This window comes from Manis javanica, chromosome 14, assembly GCF_040802235.1.
Source record: "Manis javanica isolate MJ-LG chromosome 14, MJ_LKY, whole genome shotgun sequence".
NCBI classification, from domain to species: Eukaryota; Metazoa; Chordata; class Mammalia; order Pholidota; family Manidae; genus Manis; species Manis javanica.
Window position 1 is genome coordinate 77,417,398 of NC_133169.1, and position 18,920 is coordinate 77,436,317.

The window sequence follows — 18,920 nt, forward strand, 5'->3', positions numbered from 1 at the left end:
ACTCAGCTTTGTCCTAATACTAACTCCATTTTTATGAAAATGTGATTAAGGGGCAACCTAGACACAGATGTACAGGATTATTTCCTTGTGAATGAATTTTCTGAAAGTAAACCACATCCCCAAAGCTGCCACAGAACAGTGCTTCCAATGTTGGTAGAAAAACAGGTATCAGAACACTGGGTAGATGCAGCCCTGCTAAGAATCTTGGATTGGAAATTGACCACAAACCTTGGAGACAATATTCATATGAATCTGAAGAAAGAGGAAGAGTACAGGGTTCAGCCCAGCCTGCTTTAAGTCTTGCTTTTTACTTTAATAAGTGAAACACTGAGTAGAAATAGTAGTTCTGGAGGGGACTGGCTCTGATATCTAGAGCATGGCTTGGCAACCTCCTATCTTTTCAGCCTGCTGTTTGCAAACATTGAGACATAATGCTGTAGACTGAATGTGTCCCCCCAAATTCATGTGTTGAAACCTACCCCCCAGTGAGATGGTATTAGGAGGCAGGGCCTTTGGGAGGTGATTAGATCACAATGGGATTAGTGCCTTTATGCACTGCAGGGAGCTCCCTCGGGCCTTCCAGCAGGGGAGGGCACAGTGAGAGGTGTGCCATCTGGGAACCAGGAAGCCGACCCCCACCAGACTCTGGACCCAGCCTCCCAACTGCAAGAAATAAATTTCTGTTGTTTATAAACCACCCATCATGTGGTGTTCTGTTACAGCATCCCAAAATGACCGAGACACATAATGACTTTGGTCCTGATTTATCTGTTAGAAAATTCAGTGACCATGACTTTTTGACGTGTTTTTAATCCTAATGAGGACTTGTTACACAAATAGGACAAATAATGCTTTTGTGTTTATTAAAAAACAGAGGACACCGCTGAACTGAGATTCTCAGCAAACGTGAACCACTCTGCCCGTCTGTGTGTTTCTTCCCCATGATGGAATGTTCTTCCCTCACCTCATCCCCAGCCTGCCATCCGCTCACAGAGCAACAGCTTTGGGCCTCCAAGAATTACATGTGTGTGGCAGCATTCACATTTCTTTTGCCCCCAAATGAACTGTTTCTTTTAACATGAATATTTCTAAGAACACTTAATGCTTATTGTACTATTTGTAATGACATCATTTGTTACTAAATTTTGTTCATTCAGTTGTGAACTTCTTGAGAAAAGGATAGTATCTCAAACAACTTTTGGGGCTCATATATACCTTAGATGTATATCATCCTGCACTTAATGAACTAGTAAATATTTAATGAAGGGGTAAAAATAATGCATTACAAAGAGATACCTATTTACTGGCATCCTATTTGGGAATAAATTGCTGTATTTTTAAAAAGGACTGTATACACATAGTTTTGAAAATTTGATAGAATGAATGTCATCGCAATCCCACTACCCAGACATAACAGCCACTGACATTTAGGTGCGTTTGCTTTGGTCTCTGACGATTGGAACCATCACATCAAACTACTTTCATTATAAGTCAGACTTCCCTTGTATAATGTGCTGTTTCCAGCTCTTAACTCACAAAAATGATCTATTACCAGGTAAAAAGAAGCCATTGTGATTTCTGTGGTTTATTTTGTTTAAAGAGAATCCTCTCTGTACTCAGGGGCAACTTGCTTCATTGGCTTCACTGTTCAGAGCTGACAGGGGTGCTCACAGAGGCCAGCGCGCACTGCTTAGACGAAGCAACTCCCAACCCCACCCTATTGAACTACAGGGTTTAAAGTTATGGCTGCAAGTACAAAAAATAACTAAAGCAATTATTTGAATTTTGAGAGTTTTTTTTGTTAGTTTGTTTCTTAACCTTTTGGCTTAGTGATTAGGCAGAATTGTTTTGAGGTCTTAATTAGCTGGCTAATTATCCTAATTCTTCACTTTTCTACATATGTGGCTTTTACTAACGGATCAAAAATATTCCTGTGGCCCACTAGGCCACTGACTTTTCTTTCAAAAAAATGTAGTTATGCCACAGATTCTCAGGCTGAAGCTCTGTTGTTCTCTGAAATAGCCTGAATTGATATTGATGTGTGGATAAAGGTAAAGAGCTCTGGGCCTCAGGATCCTTGCAGAAGGAGCTATGAAGTGGTTTACTCAGCACCCATTCCAACCCCCTTTTATCTTGACTCCTGCTCAAAGAGTCCAGGGAGCAAACCATTCATTTCTCCACCTTCCTTGGGGTGCGAGGTCTTCAGGTGACCTTGCTTCAGCTAAGTCTGTGGGTCTTGCCCGATTTGGAGGAGTCTGTGAGGAAGGCAAGGCCGTGGCTAGCAGGGCAGTAGGGTGGGAAGCAGTTCCTTTGATGGGCACCGTGCTAGAAGCCTCTGTTCTTTGGAGACAGCCAAGGTGGAGTTACTAATGTATGTGCAGGCAACAGACCATAGGGGTGTTCATGTTCTGCCAAAGCAGTCAAGTTCTCTGGTCCTCCTAGTGCATAGTTCTCTGGTCCTCCTAGATTCCAGAAACTTCTAAGATCTTTTCAGTGAATCCAGAATAGAAAGGGCTGTCTTGACAGTAAATCAGGACATGTAGACCGAGATGTGTGGGCTAGCCCCACAGAAGTTCTCAGTTGTCTGAGTTTCTTGGATAGGAAAAATTTGCAAAAAATGTTTTCCAAGAAAGGATGTTGGCAGTATGTTAATGTTGCCAAATTTTGTTCTGCAAAAAAGAAGATATTAACAATTTAAAATCAATTTCCTATCACTGTAATTTATCTGAAGAAATATTTTGAAGGACCAAAAAACTAGGAAGGACAAAGAGACAGAAAAAAAAGACAGTTTTTTAAGTTAAAAAAGTTTAGCTCTATGAAAAAAGCCTCACAGTAACATCCTTACGTTTTCCCTTAGTTGCTCTTGGTAAAATGTTTTCTTAGAAAGTCCCTGGGAAACCACTGGTCTAGAAGGGTCATCACACTCCAGTTCACCATTGATGTCTTTGTACACAAAGTCCGGTTGGAACACAGGATGCTCATTCCCGTACGTAGGGTCTGCGGCTGCTCTCATGCTACAATGGCAGACTTGAGTAGTCAGGGCAGAGATCCTATGGCCTGCAAAGCCTGAAATATTTACTATCTGCTCCTTTAACAAAAATTTACCAACTCTGAATGACCTATGAGATTCCTTTTCTCTAGGAGATTCTAAGATCCTGGAGCGCTCTCTTTAGGGATTCACTTATAGATCCATTGTTTGTAGTCCCAAAAGTCATTAGGGAGTTCATCCCTTCAGCAAATGATTATTGAATCTTTTATGTGCCAGGCTCCCTTCTGGGTGGGGTGGACACAAGGATGAACTAAACTCGCAGAATGCCTGTTCTGTACGAAGAGATAAGCAATAAACAAGCAAACAAATAAATGTGCAAGATTATTTCATAGAGTAAATGAATGTTTCCATGGATACAAAAGAGGTCCTGTGACGACTGATCCAAGCAGTGGGTGTCTGTGTAGTCACTTAGGATGGGTTCTCAGGGGTAATTAGGTCTCCGTTACTCCTTATACTGAATGGGTTTGATGATACAGGTACTGGTTAGAAATCATGTGTTATTACTTAGGCCTGGCCAATGTGTAATAGTGAGCTGGACAGGAAAAGGTGTAGAAATGCACAACCCAGAGAGTGAAGGGACAGTTCACCAATAACTGAAAGTCTTCAATGTGGGGGAAATAGATCAAACAACAGAAACCTATACAGCTAAACTCTAGCTCTATGTTTTAGACTTTTTTCCACATCAGAACAAAAAAAACAAGTTAAAAACTAACATGTCTTATCTCACATGGAATGTTGTGATAGTTTTAGAGTCGGGAAGAACTCACACTTTTGTGTATTTTTATATACTTCATATCTTTTTGCAAAGTCACTGTAATGGAAGTAAAGACATACTTTGATTAGGTTGGAAGGCTCTTAAAGAGGAAATTAAAGGTGATACTGAATTGGCAGAGAGAAGTATTATAGAAACTTTGTTTTCAGCAGGACAATGGTAACATATTGTCAGTGATTTTATTTTCTTTTATTTCTCATTTAAATGAGAAAGCATGCTTTTCTCAAACTCTATTTAGCAATTCAATGACACAGAAGAGACCAGTATTACTAGACTCATTTATCTCAGCCTAAATCTCTGGTCAGCAAAGTTTTTAAAACTAAAAACCAAAAACCAAAACAAAATACACTTCATCTGCTTTCCTGAACTTTGACATTAATGCAATTTCTTTTCTTTTCAGGAAGGGAAACAAATTTTCTTGTTTATAGTTTGCTTTGGTCAAACACCTCAATCATTTCCAAGGCTACCATCTAGACAGTCTCACCCAGAACCGTGCTGTAGCATTTGGGAGTGATGCTGAAAAGTGGACTAGAAGTATCTGATCCTTTGCTTGTTTTGAAACAGTAAACCCCATATTGTAAAAATGGCAGAGTTCTTTTGGTCCCTGGCTGAGCATAGCTAATTCCTGATCTGTGGGAGCATGTTTGTATTGCAGTGATCCTAATTTACCCATAAATAAATTATTCTCCTCTGAAGCCCATAATAAATACAGTTTTAATTGCATGCCAACTGTTAGACCCTAAAATTAGACAGCTTCGCTCCTCCTTTGCCAATGGGAGGAGGTGTTCTGGAATATTTGAGCTGAGATTTGCTGTGGCTCCAGAAGCACTTTGGGAGAGAGAAGAGGCAGAGATATTTTTGATGAACATCTGAACAGCTTTCAGTTGTAGAAGCCTTATTTCTGGGTCAGACAGAGGCCACGTTCAAATGTCTCCAAACCAACTGAAGGGTCGTGGTCCAGCTGTGCCTTGTATCATCTCTCTGCTTTGAATCTCCAGGATCCGTTTTCAGAGATGAAGCCAAAGAGGGTGAGTCAGAGACGCTCTCCTGCCTGTGCCAGCGGCCAGCCTTCCATAATTAGCAGAAACAGTACCCACTTAGCAAAGTTGTTTGTGCCCTCCTGACGAAGAGCCTTCAAATAGAGATGCTCTGTAAAGGAAAATGTAGGACAATCTTACAAATTGACTTGAGCGCAAGGGAATACAGGCCATGTGTGAAATTAGGTTGGCCCCAATAAAGCGAGGTAGAGCAGGTGGGAGATTCGGGGCTGCCCCACCTCCCTCAGCCCTCCTCGGCCCCCTGCCCCCTCCCCACCTGCTCTGGGGGATGTGCTGGGGCTGAGCGGCTTTGGGCAAGCGCGGTACTTAAACTCTTGATGCCTGCTTCCTCTGTGGAAAATAGGGATGGTAGCAGCACCTGTCTCCGATGAAATCAGACCATGTTTACCAAGTGCCCACACCCAGGAGTGTCAGTCAAGAAAGTTCCTCCTTCCTTCTTCCCTTTCTTCCGGGAGATGCTCTCTTTATTTAGTAAGTTACCTCCTAGCCCCGCTTTATCCTTGTTTTCTATTCCCACATTTTCCTTCTGGGAATGGGGAAGGGTGGATGCACCAGGTATGTTTCTTTTGAGAGAAGGTGAACACAAAATCCCCTTGTTCTTTTTGCTCCTGACAATTGATAGAAGTGGCCTGTGGTCATTGCAGGACCCTGGGGGAGCCAAGGATCTGGGGGTGATGATGGAAATGGGGTGTTCCTGTCTGGTGCCATTGTAGCGTTCTGTTTCTTTACCCCCTTGATTTACCAGTCATTCTGGAGTACAAGTGTCCTTTCATTCTTCAATTATTCACATTTTAATAGATGAGAGCAAAACTTTAAACAATTATTCAAGCAATGTTAGAGGATTCCTTCAAACAGCCATCATCTTTCTTGCCTTTTTGCTAATTAAAAATGTATTTTCTTAGACATATTCAGAATGTCAAGAACAGACCTGCAAGTCCTTATTTTGCAATTACAGAGTAGTATTTAGTTAATAGAATGATCATTTGAATTTCTCATTTCTTTCCCCTTTGGGAGGAATGTGGGCTTTGAAATCTCTTTCATAATGGTCTTTGTTCACCTCTGCCCTGCCTTCAAATACCCTCTCTCTTTTAGCAGATCTGTTTTTCTTTGTTTCTGAGCCTGTTTAAGAAATTTCCAAGGAGTCGACTAAAGCATTCTGATGCTCCTGTGTCCTTGTGCCTCTGGCTTTCTTAGAATCTCCTTTGCCCAGGTGTCATTGTTTTCTCCAAAGGTTAGAAAAGAATGTTGCCAATTTCATGTTGCTACTACATAAGGAATAAATAAGAAGCAGGAGAAACAAAACAAACAAATTCTTGAAGCAAATTCTGGGTCTCCATTAATCATACATCAATCAAGCAATCCAGGATTCCCCAGTGATTTATTTGCCAAGATGCCATTTGTTCAAGACTTGGCTCCTAGGAGGCTGGTGAAAAGGCTTGGGTCTCTGAAGGGGGCAGGGGCACTGTTGTCAATACCCCAGTGTCGCAGTTACTTTCCTATGGGTTTAAGATGAAATGCATTTCTCGATTTTTCCTTTTACAGGTTTGAATGGATAATGCATGTACATGTTCCATTCTTTTGTGGACCTGTGGGATGACGGCAGAAACCAGAGCATCTGCAGCTATGTCTTCTTCACTTTCACAGTCCTGTCTTCCAGGAGGAGTAGTGCCAGAGAAATTGGAGAAAAGTGTCCCTCCGTTCCCAGTTCCCCTCACTGGACCTGCCGCCACTTTCGTCAGCTTACTCAGATACCCTTCCGAGATATTTCAGACATGTGCAAGTATGAATGTAAGTGCACTTCCTCTTTATTTGTACACAGTCGGCACCATACGCACGACAGCATTTGGCAACTTGCGTCTTCCATGTAACAATATGTCTTGATCATTCTTACAAATCAGTACACATAGGTTTCTGTGTTTCTAAAGGATGATTTTCTTCCCCTCCTTGTATATGTGCATGTGCACAGGAAGCTTTCATTAGATATTTGTATGTGTCCATGCACTTAATGCCCAGATTGCTCTCTCTTAATAAATAGGGGGATGGACATAAAAACTTACGTGACTGACTGCTTAGTGAGGATCCTGTAATGCTCCAAGCTACCCTTCTGCTGTCTCCCTCCCTGCCAGGCGTCCAGAATGGTATTGTTGTCAGGAGGAGGGTGCCAGAGTGGAAGTGTGTGCTTCCCATTCCTTCCAGCATGATCGTGGCCTGGAACTGGGTTTCTCCTTGTTGCCATATGCAAAGGACTGTCATACCCATTGGAAGGACTTTTAAATTGATAATCCAGGATACCTTCTTTAGTACTCTGGCTTATAAAGATAAATTCCAGGGGAGTTGGGGATATGTGGAAAGAAGCAGGCAGGTAGATTGATGTGATACCAGCAATGATTGAATAATGCAAACACCTTTTGTCCTCTGGTCTTACGCATGGGTGTACTAAGACAATGTGGTACTGGCTAGAGATTGGTTTTCTATTGGGTGTGATCAGTCATGCTTCTGGAGCTAGCGGGGAGTGAACAGCTGTTATGAGTGGAAAGCCGTACGTCTCCTGAGATAGCCCTTTTGTCGGTCACTTCAGGGCCACAGCATGCCGATTTTCTTTGTAGATGCCCTCTCCACTTCTGTGTGTGGTCTTGGGAGGAAGCCCAAGGGCCCATGTGGGGCCTCATCCTGCCTGGAATTGCCCTGGGAAGGTGGGGGGCTTGGGCTTGGCCACTGGATGGTGCCATCTGGGCATGGGCTCCCGAGAGGGTGGTGTGGGTAGCCGTGATGTTCAGGTCAGTGACGTGCCGGGCAGCCCAGATGAGTCCTGCTGGGTGGCAGACCTTTGCTTTAAGTGGAATTTCCTTAGACCTGGGGAAGAGGGCCCCACTCCGGCTCCTGTGGCTTTCCCCTGCCTGCCCAGTGCTGATATCCTCCTTCCTAGACCATATTCTGGGTATGCTGCCCAAAGGGCTCCAAGCCTGTGAGGGAAGATGAAGCCACTGACGTTTGCATTCCTAGGTCCTACTGTGGCCAAGAGCATCTGTTTGGGGAGGGAGAGTGGCGTATAGGAGGAGCGAGCGCCCGAGGGCTGGGGTCCTCCCAGTGTGTCTGAGGCAGGAACACTTTCTGAGTCATCTCTGTAGCCCAAAGCAGCACACACAGTAGGACCTCGGCAAATACTTATTGAAATCATGTAGTGTATTTAGCATTTATTATAAGCTCTACTGGGTGCTTAGTTAGCATTTTGGTTATGCTGATTCAATACAAGTTTCTGTGGGATGTGGAAATAGATTAAATTTTAATTAAATAAAAAGCACATGTATATATGTATTTGCCACTGTCCTATGATAAAAAGTCCGAGGCACATTTAAAAGGTTATTAGTGACAACGCATAAAGATTTTGGTGGAAGGGCAAGTGGCGATATTGGAGATATGACGAGTAGTGACAGGGTGTAGGGAAAAGTTCCAGGCAGGGAGCCAGAGGAAAGTGTGGGTGAGAAGAAAAAAGACAAATGTGGAATTGTAGGAAGAGCATATAAATAATGTGACATTATATGTTGAGTTTTGGTCTTCAAAGCTTTTTATTTGGAGCCTTTCATCTCTGGAGAGGTAGGTGGGTTGGTCACATTACTGAAGTACCTGATGCTCAGAGGCCACCAGGCTGCTGGAGGAGGAACAAGAATGGGAGGCCAGGTTCTTCACTGCTGCTCTAGCCAGTGGCAGGTGCGTGATGGGGTCAAGCAATTGCATTAACTTGTTGAAGCCCAATTTAATGAGCTATTGCGCCATTTTGCAGAAGAGAAAACCAAGGCCTGATGCCATTCGATCACACAGGTCCTCAGTGGCAGCAACAGAAGCAGATTTTCGAATCTGGTTTGGTTCCACAACTACAGTCCTGATCTCTTCCCCTCATGCTGAACGTGGTTTTGGAGCCCTGGGGAAGGAAGCGTCTACTGAGGTAGCACGTACAACACAGCTGTATTCACGACTGCAGCGCTTGCTGGCATAGCTCTGGCTTCCGTGGTTGTCACTAGTCCCACTGATTTATGGATGTGGCTGTTTTATTCTCAAGCATCCTTTAGATGCTGACCTTCTGCAGCTGTGGAAACAAAGGCATAGGATATAAATAATTGCACACGTTCACAGAAAGTGGCAGAGCCAAGAATTCAGAGTAGCACTTTGTGGCCCCAAAGACTCCTCTCTTAGGAACTACTCAAAACAGCCAGAGTACCTTCGTCATCTGTCTCCTGGGTCCATCCCTCCTCCCTCTAGGCACTCTCTACCTCGAGCTTTTGTCATCATTATTGAGCTGATTCATGCTGGTTTCCTTGTCAACAGCCATGTCCACATTCTTCCTTGCTAACAGAACCATAATTCTGCTCATCTCTTCAGAGGACCTTGGTGGCTTTAGGGGCAGATATAAGCAATTCTGGCTAATCAGATATGATGGAAAGTCTGCTGGTACAGGGGGGTTTCCAGAAAGAATTTCCTTTCTCTTAAAAAGGAAAGACATGATCTCTTCCATCTTTGGAGATTCTTAAGAGAAGATGTGATATGTGAAGTGAGGCCAGCCATCTTGCTCCTATGAGGGGGCAACCCAGTTAAAAAACTTGGAGCAAAGGCAGGAAAGAGCTTACATCCTTAGACAACATATTTAAGCCAATGAATTTCCCATTCTGGAACCTCTTGACCTCAGGACTTCCTGTCACATGAATAATAACATTTCCTTACTGTTTAAGTCATTTCTGTTTGGGTTTTCTGTCATGTACAGTTGCAAGTATCTGAAGTGATGCAATTAATATCAGCAGCAGCACCTTCATCATCATTAACATATATTGAGTGCTCACTGTTGCCAGACACTGTTGAACTTGTGTGTGTGCTATTTAATCCTCACCATTACCCTACGAGCTTGGCACTTTTAAGTACTTCTATCGTTCCTGTTTTACAGTTGAGGAAATTGAGGCTTAAAGAGGTTAATGTGTCCAGGCACCCACAGTGAAGAAGTGGCAGAACGATGATATGCAACCCCAGATACTTTACTTCCTTCATCTTTATTAATACTTTCAATAAGCAAGTTTTATTATCCTTTTTTTTTTTTTATTGAGGAGCCTGCAGTTTAAAGAGATTAAGTTCTGACTCTCAGCTAGTAAGTGCAAGGTTCAAGGTTCAAACTGAGATCTTTTTTCTTTAGGTTGTACAGCATGATTTTTTAGTGGCATACAATGTGATGATTTATATACATACGCATTGTGACATGATTACCACAGTCCAGTTAATTAATATATCCATCATCACACACAGTTACCACTTTTTGTGGATGTGGTGAGAACATGTTTCAAGTCTGCAATACAGCATCATTAACTCAAGTCACCATGCTGCTCATCAGATCCCCAGAACTTATTCATCTTATAGCTGAAGGTTGTACCCAGTAACCAAATTAAGGTCTTTTTGCCTCCACTCTTGAGTTTTTGCCCTGCGTGCCCAGGCTTTCCACCCAACTGCCTCTCCCAGCTCTGCAGGACCCCCTCTCTCAGCCTTCCTTCGGCTCTGCCCCGCTACCTGCCTATGCTCTGCCGCAGTCCTCCAGGCCCTTGCTGTGTCCTGGCGGACAGTGGATACTAATCTCTGCTTGCAAGTGATCCAAGGTGTGGCATCTCCTAGGAACAGGAGGCCTGATTTCTGTTAACATGCCCGTGTCCCTAGCCACCCCGAAATCCCGACAAAAGGATGGAGAGCACGGGGGTGGCTGGCATGTGATGGGTCAAGCACGCGGGCCTCCAGCTGCCTCAGACCTCTGTAAAGGGCATGTTTGCCTGCACGTGGCTCGTGGGCCGAGCCAGCTCAAACTCCGCCCTTCAGTTGGAGTGGAATACTGAAAAAACCTGTATTTAGACCAAAGTAGACTCAAAATATTGACCGTGTCCAAACAGTAGAAGATGAGTCAGCAAAGGAAGAGGGCAGAATGAAAGTCAACGCCTGCCCTCGGTACAGGGGAGCCCACCTGGACCTCGGACTCCTTTCCGCTCTCGCCCACAGGCCGCCTCCTCTCCTACAGACTGATTTCCCTGGGAAGCTGTGGGCGCTCCTCCCACCGCGGTTCCCACACTGGGGCCAGACCCCGTGCCTGTGCTGGTGCAGGACTGCACTACCCCTGGGCTCTGCCACCTCGACTTTCATCCAAATCCCACCTGTTCTTTGCAACTCCGTGGGAGTCCAGGGTCTGCCTTGAAACACCTTGACTCACGGGAGTCTCTGCCTCTCCCTGATTTCAGGTGGCTGCTCAGGAGCTGCAGCAATTCAACCATAAGTGTGGGTTGCTTCTCAAAGTTGTTTCCCCTCTCTTGAAGGCCTGTGAGCTCCTGCGCCTGGGCATGAACTGATCCTTGGAACAAGGCCTGGAGTGCTCTTACTGACTTCCCTCCTTTCCTTTCCAGTAACATCTCCTGACTTTCCCTTAGTTCCTGTCTCAAGCCCCCTGCTTTGTTCCCACAGAGCGTGTTACTCAGTCAGTCCAGTAGGAATCAGTCCTGGGACTGAGGTGCATCCACTGAGAAGGAGAGGAGCTCTCTGCTTAGTCCAGTTGAAGGAGATTCAACATGAATGTGTGCAGAGAAGGAAGCAACACCGGAAACTAGGTGGATGGTTGACAAAAGAGAGATTGGCTGATTCCTGGCATCATTTGACCTGAAGTCTGTATCCAGCCAGAGGCACCCCTGACGTTTTCATTTCCCTGAGACAATGAATTCCCCTTTGCTTAAGGCTACTTGTCTTGGAAATTTTCTCCATCAAAACTCAAAGAGTCCCAACAGATTCAGCCACCCAACAGGCAGCATCTCCTAATCCTGAGTATTAAACCTGTGTTTTAAGCCCACACTGACCAGATGAAAAGTTATTTTTCATCCCAAAGCATCAACAACAAATGCTATGTTCTTCCCTGTCTTGCTCCCTTTCTCCCTTCGCGTATAAGTAAGCAGGGGCCCAGCAGACATTCCTGGAAGTCTTGGCTTTGGACTTGTCCTCAGAACAGCGATTGGATGCTCAGAAGAAAGAGATCAGGGTTCTCCAGAACTTTATGAAACATAACTCTGAGCCCAGTGTGACGCTGGTGCTGAAGGGCCCTTGTTCTTGGGGAAACCGGGTGTTAGGTCTTCCCGGAACCGCTCGGCACTCCAGGCCGCTCTGGACGCGCGGAGGGGTTGTGGGCCCATCACGTGCCTGGAGGATGTTCAGAGATACAGCAACAAAACGGTGTTTTCAGAGAAAGGACAGGCTGTGGAGAATTTCCAGTACTTTCACAACTGTGGCATGATTTCTGAACACACTTACTCACTCCGGAGGCACTGGGAGTTTCAGGGCTGTCTGCAAAGCCAGATAGCTAGGGAGGTGAGGCTGAGAGCTGACATTACAGGTAATGAAGCAATTGTCAACCGGAAAATGTAGCAACTGCAAGAAAAACCCCAAAACCCACACCCGAAACTTCCTTGGCCACACCTCCTATGTGAGCACTCTTTTATTTTTTGTGGAATGAAGTTTATAAACCGAGTCATCTGATTGTTCTCAGGGTTTCCTGCACAGGAGGAAATGACCTGTCCGTGCACTGATTCCCAGCAGTCCCTCTGCGGTGGACCCATGCCTTACTCACGGGCTGGGGAGCCCTGGCTGTGGGTGCAGGTCCTGAGGACTCCTGGCCCACCCCTCCTCTGGAAGAAGGGAAGGTGCGGTGGTCTCCCACCAGCACTCGGCAGAGTGCCCCAAGCATGGATGTTTCCTCACATTGCTTCGTGCAGATGCCCAGACCTCAAATGGGGGGAAAAAGGAAACGAGGCTAACATTTGGGTTTCTAAGTGAGGCTGGCTGGAGGTCAGCACCACCCAGGCTGGGGAAGCTGGAGGCAGTGATTGTTGAGATTTCCCCCAACCGAACCACTCGCTGGCCAGAAACTAGCCGATTGGCCAGTTGGTTTGGCATCTTGCAGGCTCCACCTCTCCCTTCCGGCGCCTCGCTGTATATAAATATAAGGCTTTGTTCCGGGTCTTTCTAATGTTTCTCAAGCCTCCCAAATTCCTTAAGACATATTTGAGCCATGTTTTCTTTCTTTTTTTCTTTGTTCATTATTTTCTTAAAATTACACAAGGAATTCATGCTTATTATAGAAACAGAAGAAAATTCAGAAAAATAAAATGAATAAACCTGAAGGTTACCTTTGTTAACATTTCATTACATGTTTTTTTTTCTTTTTGTGTTGATTGCTCGGCAATCTTTTTTACTTTATATTCTAGACCTCTTTCCTTATTAACAAATGCACTGCTATGCAATCATTTTAAAGGTTGGTTGCATTGCGTCCTATTGGCCAGGTATCCATAATCTATTTGGCCAGTTACTGTTGTTGAGTGAAAGCGGTTTCTGCTCTTTCTGTATATAACGTCTGTACAGTTACAGGCTTGTGCACATCTCTGAATGTTTCTCGTGACTTCCTTATTTTGGAATTTTGTGTCAAATTGTGCTTGTTTATAAGGTTTTTATGCCCTTGCCAAACTGCATTATAGGAAGGTTGTTCCAGTTTATGAAGTGCCATTAGTTGAGCGCCACTTTTCAGATACTAGGGATAATTCTGTCCGTATTAGATCCAGAGTATAACAAACCATACAGACTCACTTTCTTGTTTAATCTGTTTATTTCTTCTTTGTGGCTTTACTTTTCATTATGCTGGATACATTAAGAACTTTCAGAAAATTGGAGATATATTCCTCCATATATTTGACCAATATTTGCTCAGTGCCAACCATGTGCTCGGGTCGGGTGCCCAGCGGAGCAGTGAACGGGACCCAGACCCTATCCTCAAGGAGCTTGCCGCCTACTGGTGTTAGTTAGGACCAGAATTCTGCATATGCAATAACCAATTTGTGAAGAGTAATTTTGAGACCTCTCTTGGTGCTCATCACCTCATCTAAATTACACAACAACACCGATGTCAGTATTGCTATTGCCATTTCACGGATGAAGACATCAAGACAGAAAGATACCGGCTGAAAGCAGATGCAACTAACAGACGGTACAGCAGCAACTCTCACTCTCATGCTTCTACCACTGTATCCCCAAGAGAGCAAAGGAAAATGAAAATATTATATTAAGGACATTAGAAAGGCCTGCTCACCCAAAGTTCCTTGCCTCGTTCTCACTCTTCTCTGCAAATCCGTCATGCATTCCTTCATGGCAAACGTCACCTCTTGAGAGTTGCCTCTTTTTAAGAGGTAAATAGATATAAAGTCCCAAGAAAATAATAATGGCCGTAGGTTTCCTCTTTCTAGGTGGGGCCAGGGTGGAGGTGGGTTACAGAAATGAGAGGGAGGGTAAATAGATTAGTGCTATTGATTTGTACACTTTAAAATAGTTAGCATGGTAATTTCTATGTTATGTGTATTTCTAAAATATTACCAAACCCCATGTTTTTAAAGTTACCATAAACAAACACTGTTAGGAAAAAGAAAAGAAACGGGAGAGTAAGATCTCCGTGGCTGAGCCCACCCACCCTGTATGTAGCACACAGGGACCCTCCTACCTTAGGAGATCAGGATTCTAATATTGAGATAATTGCTATTTTAAGAGGTGTCCCTTTTTAGAGGTGTTTGACAGTTCAAGTCCAAAACTTCATTTTTATTTTGGAAGTCTATAAACTATAGCTTCATCATATATTCCCTACATAGAGGTGTATTTAAAGTCCAGACACAAGACAGTGGCTTTCTGACCCTCTAATGTTGGTGGCATCAGCTCCAGAAATAATAGGACGTGATTATGATTTAATTGAACTGAAAGAAAAACAAGATGTGGAGGGGTCATCTTGGAGTTTGGAAGCAGAGGAATTTTTGTTTCTGTTAATGAACAGCGTGTTTCTTTTTGTTAGATGAGAGCTTTAAAGTAAATGGTTTTCCCTTTTTTGCTTTGCCTACCAGGAGCACGGAGCTAATTTGGGGGATGATTGCAAAGATTTTCTGTAGCTTAGACTTTATAATTAGGTGCTTTCCTGGCTTTCCAATGCAGACCCTGGTTCTTTTACTTTGGTTGTAATGGGTCAGTTGGGTTTTTGGCTTTTATCATAAACTTTCTCATTTTTTTAAAATAAGTGAGAAATAAAGTTAAATGGAAGGAGATATGAAAAACCACTTGGCTGGCCAGCTGAAAGAGAAGGATGTGGTAAATTCCCTTATCAGTACCTATGGCCATTTAGACCAGCCTGGCTGCATTTTACCTGAGTCTGCTGCTTTTCTGCTATCCACATGCAAGGTCGCGAAGGCCCGCGGCGGGGGTTGATGGGATGTGATTTCTGCCCAGTGCTCTGAATGTCAAAGTGAAGAAATTCAATGAAGCACGGGTAAACAGTGGGAGTAACTATGACTCTCTTAAGGTAGCCAAATGCCTCGTCATCTAATTAGTGACGCGCATGAATGGATGAACGAGATTCCCACTGTCCTACCTACTATCCAGTGAAACCACAGCCAAGGGAACGGGCTTGGCAGAATCAGCGGGGAAAGAAGACCCTGTTGAGCCTGACTCTAGTCTGGCATGGTGAAGAGACATGAGAGGTGTAGAATAAGTGGGAGGCCCCCGGTGCCCCCGCCCGCGGCCATCCCTGTCTACGAGTTGCTTGGGCCTGACCAGCCGAAAGACACCAGCTGGTCACCACTTGGCCTCTGATGTTAATATCCGTAGGCAGTGCTTGGACAGCCTCAGCTGGAGAACTGCTGCATGAGCACATCTGCCCTCACCATACTGTCAGAAGAGCTCCCTGCAGCCTGAGTGGGCAGGTCACCAGAGTATCGCTATTGGAGAGCTAAAGCCCCAGGACTTGAAGAACAGGAGTGCGGATGAGAGGGAGACCTTCAGCCCCAGTGTGAGGTTCGGCCTGAGCTGGCGCAGGCTTCCTCTGAGAAGCCATCTTCCAGTGGCACTGGGTGTCTGCATGTCCCTCTGCAGCCAAGCCCAATGCAAAATTGCTGCTGGTGTCCCAGGTCCCCAGTGTGTGCCTTGTATTTTAGGTGGTTCTTAGGAAGGGTTTTCTGAGTGAGATTTTGGAGTGTGATGCTTGAGAATCTCTGACACTGTTTAAGGAGGAGAAATGAGCTCCTTAGCTGAGGGTTGAGCAAGCGTGGGGTCTTCTGTGCAGAGTGAGTTCAACCCCAACCCTGCCTGGCCCCTCACCTACCTCGCTAGCTTCTGCACTATCCTGGTGCCAAAATTATCACAACATGATCTAGAAGCTCACCCAGGAGTTCTGGGAACGCATGTTTTGATTTTATGGGGGACAGTTAATATTGGGATTAAAGTAGTAAGAAAATCATAATAAAATGATTTCTTAGCTATTTCTCCCTTATCTCATTTTCGAGTCATTCTGGAATATCAAATGTCAGGTTAAGTATAATGAAGGTTCAAAATCTGTTTCTATGATCAATTTTGATATACCCTTAAGAAAAGCCGATTCCTTTTCTTCCCCAAAGTAAATAGCTTTGCTTCCCAGGCACTTCCTTTGTAAATGGGTTTTCTCTATTTTCAGGGACCACACAAAAATGGCAAAAATGTTGGGAACAGAGGTTCATTTTTAACAACAGGAAGAAAGTTTCACAGGATTTAGAAAGATGGAAACTCAGCAGAGAGCAATGAAGCCAACTTTAGTCCAAGTTCAGGGGTCTTTTTCACCCACTACTATTTTTTTTAGAAGATCTATGACCACATATTCTAATTCCTGTTACTCAAAGTGTAGTGTGCAGAACAGCAGATTTGCCATCATTTGTGAACTTTTCAGAACAGTCTTGGATGCACTAGATTGACATTAACATAGAAGAGGTTGCATTAGCTGTTCAGTTAATATCAAGAGAACCCAAATTTCCATTGCTTCACCAGCTTTTGGTCCCAATGAGCTCTCATTATAAGTAAATCAGCTTCACTAGCTCAGATTACCCTGGCAGTGCCTAAGATAGGATCTCAGTTCATGTTCCAAGTGCCCTTAAGCTTTTCTTGAAACCCTTAGAAGGTCTCCCGCATGACCCCCAAGGGGCAGATTCCTCCTCTACTGTTGCCTGTTTCTTACTCTCTGCTGGGGTGTTTCGAGGGAATCCCAAGTCCACTCCCAGGGTCAGACACACGCAAGAGTCATGTTTTTGTCAGTGTTCACCACATCTACACTCCACTAGGTCATGAGCAGAGGCTGGAGAGGACCCTGGCCCATCTTGCATGTGCCCTCTTATCATTCGCAGCCCTGGTCTCTGCAGATCTAAGACATCTCAAAGGCTACTGTTTTGATAGACGCTTGTGTCTTCACTTCCTATTTCCATCTGCAGGCACTCTGGCACCAAGCCCTCCTCACAAGCTGCTTCCTCATGACAATGAGCTCATGCAGAATGATCAATATTTGCGGGCCACCAGTCCCTCAGATACTCTCAGTCTCCCTGTTCAGGCTCAGCTGGAACCACTGCTTGAAGAGTGACACTAGATGGTTTAAACAACAACAGAAACAACTATCTCAACAGCCAATGCTCGCTTTTGTGTCATTACTAATCTAACCAAATACTTGGAGGTTTTTGGGTTCCAAGATCACAGGAGATGTTCTTGAGCTATCTGCTGAGATCACAGATAGGGTATGTGATTTGATTCTGAGAACTATGGTTTAAGATGGATATGGTTAAACTAGAGAGCGCCGGCCCAGGTTAGGAGGCTGGTGAGGAGTGGGCAAAAGTGAGGAAGTGGAGAGGTGCAACTTGGCAAGTGAAGGCAGGGTAATGTCTTTACATTTGAAACAGCTGTCATGGGGCCAGATAAGGTCTCTTGTTCTGGATTATTCTGGCGCACAGACTAAGATCAGTGGAAGGACATTAGAGAGAGGCAAATTCTAGAACCACAGATCGACTTCCAGGAGTGAATGCTTTGGGAAACAGAGCTCTATCACTCGTGGGTCTAAGCTAAGAGGAGTATGTTCCCATGTAGAGCACTTCATGAGAATTACTGAGTCAAAAGGGAGAATTAACCCACATAGCCTAGTTCCTAGAAAAACGAAAGCTAGAAGGAATCTTAGAGATTTTGATCCCAGTTTAGGAAACTAAGGCCCAGTGTGGGAATTTGACTTACCCTGTTCATGCTAATAATTAGCAGAGAGGGGAAAAGGATCCAGACTTCAAATCCCTGGTCTCTGTCTGTTTCTGGCTACATGTCCTTCTTCCCTCTGGGTCCTGTGCGCATCAAAGCTTCTTTGCTGCTGTCTCCACGAAGGGGATGAGGCAAATGGATGGAGAAAAATAGAGAAAAGCCTGATGGGACTTGAATAATTTCTGTAAAGTACTGTGAAGTGAATTAAAGCTGCCAATGATAAACTTTTCTGCCTAGACTATTTCTTCTCACCAACCAGCTGAATCCTTTCACTTCTACAAATAGCTTTATCTTTTTCAGAATATATTAAGAGAGTCACTTCTAAGCTATTCTTCACCTCAGCTTTGACTTTATTTGATGGCCATTTCAATGGACTATTCCTTTGTACACAGGTTAGACATTTATTTGTTCTTTGGATCAAACAGAGTGAAACCATGATTAACCATTGACATATCATATTTAATTAATAAAATGCAGAGTCACTCATGAAAGAAAAAAAAAACTCTTTCAGACATATCCTGAGAACACATGGGAATAAAGGACACACTTTGACCCAGACATTGGCAGGTTTCTGAATAGACTGAAATCTTTGGGACCCTTGGGAGTTAGTCTGATGGTCTGAGGTTGAGCTTGGCTAACCTCCATTCAGGGTCAGCTCCCCCACCTTGAGATAGGGGTGCTCCCATCACTGTCACCCTCTGGGCCTCCAGGTCTGTTGGAAACAGTCATGAGCAAGACCTGCAAGAATTAAAATTTGAAGTATATACCACTAACTTTTAGCAAAAAGTTGAATTACCGAGCAGAAGTAATCAAATGCAATTACGGCTGAGAGAAGAGGGTAGAGAAAAAAAGACCGATGCTATTTTTCATGACTGGGACTTCAGATCCATGTTGTTCAGCATAATATAAGGTCGTAGCCTCA

At 44.2% G+C, this 18,920-nt stretch overlaps 1 protein-coding gene across 2 annotated transcripts in view; it reads left to right on the forward strand.

Moving 5' to 3' along the window:
* The window catches only part of FEM1C (fem-1 homolog C), a 103,983-nt gene that overhangs the window by 41,944 nt on the left and 43,119 nt on the right, over positions 1 to 18,920 (forward strand). The window contains exons 4-5 of one of the 2 annotated variants that reach the window (XR_012125290.1): positions 6,422 to 6,667; positions 17,197 to 18,222. The gene's annotated coding sequence lies outside the window, so the exon portion shown is untranslated. Of the gene's footprint in view, positions 1 to 6,421; positions 6,668 to 17,196; positions 18,223 to 18,920 lie in introns of those variants that run through there. The other variant, XR_012125289.1, reaches the window with a different exon arrangement.